Source organism: Myotis daubentonii, chromosome 17, assembly GCF_963259705.1.
Source record: "Myotis daubentonii chromosome 17, mMyoDau2.1, whole genome shotgun sequence".
Lineage (NCBI taxonomy): Eukaryota > Metazoa > Chordata > Mammalia > Chiroptera > Vespertilionidae > Myotis > Myotis daubentonii.
In genome coordinates, this window is record NC_081856.1 from 27192198 (window position 1) to 27195518 (window position 3321).

Genomic DNA, 3321 nt, shown 5'->3' on the forward strand with positions numbered 1-3321 from the left:
GGCGGATCATCAACAGCCACAGGCAGATGAAGCAGCAGAGGCTGGAGCAGCTGGGCGGGATGGGGGCACAGCAAGCCCCCCCAGGGCCCACTCTGGAGGAGCAGGCACTCCAGCTCTGCCCCCCACAGCCTGAGCCTCCGGGCACTGTGGGCGCCCCTGAGGCCGAAGGGCAGGCCAAGCCCCAAGATGCTGCCCAGGACCCCCCGGGCACTACCGAAGGCCCCCCTGGAGCAGCTCCCAGCCCACCCTCTTCTGGGCCTGTCCTTCCAAACCAAGGAAAGCCTTGAACTGTCACGGGGAAGGAGTCTAGGGAGACATGCGTCCACTACATGTGGATCCTGGAGCACAAAAAGGACATTTAGGGAAACCGAGGGAATCTGAATCAAGAGAGACCAGTCAGTAACCTCTCAACACTGTTACACTAATTGTTGCAAAGATACCATACTCACTTAAAATGTTAAGAATAAGGGAAACGGGTGGGGGTGGGGGTGGGGGTGGGGCTTTATAGGGACTCTACTATCTTTGTAATTTCTCTGTAAACCTAAGACTTAGAATAATAAAGTTTATTTTTAAAACGTCTTCATATGTGCCCACACATTAATCACTGACCTTACGTTTTTGTGTATTCTTTCGGAGGTTTAGTGAACAAACACCAGCAAATGTGACTATACCTCCCTCCTCCCCCCTACAGAAATGGTGACCCCTCCCTCCCTGCTTTCCTCCCTCATTCCAAATCAGGCATAGAGAGTCCCAGTTCTTATTTACAACTGGGAAGACATTCTTGGGAACAGTTCCCTATTGATGGACACTAGCTGTTTCCAATTGTTTTCAGTTCTGATATGACTTCAGGGAATAACCTTGGCCGTGGACGAGTCTGTCTGCTGGACACCTTCCCAGTCATGGGACTGCTGGACCTGGCAGTTTGTAATTGTGGGAGGGCCAGTGGGATTTAACTCGCGTCCATCAGCATTCCTCGGGCCTGGAGATGGAGTGAAACTGCCGTGACACCCCAAGTTTGCAGTCCACAGGGGTCAGGGACCCTGCAAAGATTCCTATGAGTGTGTGTGCACATGTGGGTTCCTCTCTGGCCCCTGCCAGGGCCTCTGCCTTCCTGCCCTGGGGCAGGAACTAGGGCCCTAGCAGCCTGACCCCAAGAATACCTCCCCTTGGGTGGGGAGCGTGGGTGCGAGAGTTTTCTGGAGGATTGGGAGGTCTTGGGGTTCCCTTGGGGACCATGAGGGTGGGAAGTTCCACCCAATCCTCCAGGTCTGGGGTCAGCACAACCTGCCTCCATCCATGAGGCCTCCTAAGGAGACATTAGGATGCCCTAAGGCGCCCACCACCCCTCCTCTAGCTACCCGGGGCCTCCCCTGCCCTGGGTCTCACAGACCTCCCCTCTAGGGGTCGCTCTCCACCCCCTCCCATTATCTCTTCCCCCATTCCCAGGAATTCCAGTGCTTGCTCCTACCATAATATTTTCTCCACCCCCTTACACTCATGGCCATTCACTTCCCTTAACATCCCACCTTATCTCTCACATTCTGGGTGATTTAAAAAATCCCTCTCCCAGCACTTTATAGTAAAAATTTTAGATACACAGAAACGTTGGGAGGATTGCACCGTGGATATTCGTACCTCTGCCACCTAACTGCACTGACATTTTACTACTCGCAGTCTTCCTAATCGCTCCACCGCCGTCCTTAGGTCCCTTGGTCCATTGAACCGTATCGTATGTCCGTCATTTTTAATTTATTATTATTTTTTAGGTAAAACTTACATAGAGCGAAATATGCAAATCTTAAGGATGTCGCAGTCTGGCTGATTTTAGACGGCACGTGTACTTATTTTAACATATAACAGGGGGAAACCCCACACGTTAATGATAGTGACCCCAAGCTTCCTTGAACAAGGAATGTATTTAAATGAGCTGTGCTAAGGGGGGAGGAGGGGGGGATAGTAGAGATGAGGCGGGGCTTCCAACAGGCTGCCGCTGTCGCTTCCGGAGCTGCGGATGCCTCTAAGAGTGGCCTCGGCCTGGGGCGCCGGGAGCGGCCGGGGACTCGGCTGGAGTGGGTTTGCCGTGGGACCGAAATAGTGTGCGTGTGTATGTGCGTGTGTTTTACTGTGCAGTTGCGCGCCCCTTCCAACTCTTTGAGGCGGGAGTGTCCCTGTGAACGCAGCACCGGGAACACAGTAGGTGCCCAATAAGTATTTCCCGCGACCACACCGGTGCAGACGCTTTGCAAACACTATACGAAAATCAGAGTTTACTATTGCTGGGAGAAGCGCAGTCTTCGGTGTTGCCCTTCCCAGCGCAGCGCCGTCTAGCAAGCCGACGTGTTTGTTTGCAAACAGACCCGCAGGAGGAGGAAGACCGGAGCCCGGATGGGCGCTTGGGCCAGGACGTCCCCCCTTTTGGACTCTGGGGGCGGAGAACGCTCAGTGTCCCGCGATCCGCCGTAGACGAACAAGACCAGAGTTCTGTGAGCATGCGCACAGGGCCGCTGGGCCAGACTCATTACTATACAGCCGAGAGAGCCTTCTAGGTGCCTCGTTAGCGCAGTAGGTAGCGCGTCAGTCTCATAATCTGAAGGTCGTGAGTTCGATCCTCACACGGGGCACAATACTTTTGTTCGCTCTAGGTCGGTCTCCTGCTGGAAAGGGGCATTTTATTTGCTCGCCTGTGGACTGGGAGACACCGGGCGTCCTCACTTTTTCACTTTGAGGTCACCCTTCTGTCGGCTGACGCTCTGTTCAGCCTCTCCTCTCCGAAGTGCCCGTGTCGGGGAGGTTTCACTGTCTTAAATCTCCCGACTGCTCTGCTGCTCTGCAGGCTCCCGGCTTCTGGGCCGGGGTCGGAGGACCAATGCGAAGGCTAGAGCAGGCGATAAGGGGGGACAGGGACATCTGCACAAAACTAGCACGCGCTGGGTGGGCCGGGACCCAGCTGAGCCTCTGTGGAAGAGCCCCATCCTCACCACTTCCTTGCTGCGGCGGGGGTGGCCCAGGAGGGAGCACCCCTGCTGTCCCACGCTGCACCATTGGCCGTCGCGGGGGACATGCAAAGCCCGGGTTAGCGAGTTCATTTGTCGTAAATCCACTCCTACATTCCACCCCCTAAGCCTTTGGGTACCTTCATTCACATCATGTCAGGGAAATTCTGGCATGTCATCCTGATTAAATGGAGGCCAACCTGAGTCCAAATTTCTGTCAGTTAACTGTTGGAGTTCCTCCCAATGAGTGTGCCAGTTACCATCTTGCTGCCTCTCAGCTCCGATGCACTCTTCAGTACCTGCACCCCAATAACGGACTAGGGCTAGG

The 3321-nt window shown here is 54.7% G+C and overlaps 1 non-coding gene across 1 annotated transcript; it reads left to right on the forward strand.

The window, feature by feature from the left end:
• Nucleotides 1–2548: 2548 nt before the first annotated feature.
• TRNAM-CAU (transfer RNA methionine (anticodon CAU)) lies at nt 2549–2621 on the forward strand. The gene has a single exon. It is a non-coding gene; the product is annotated as a tRNA-Met (tRNA).
• Nucleotides 2622–3321: the final 700 nt, after the last annotated feature.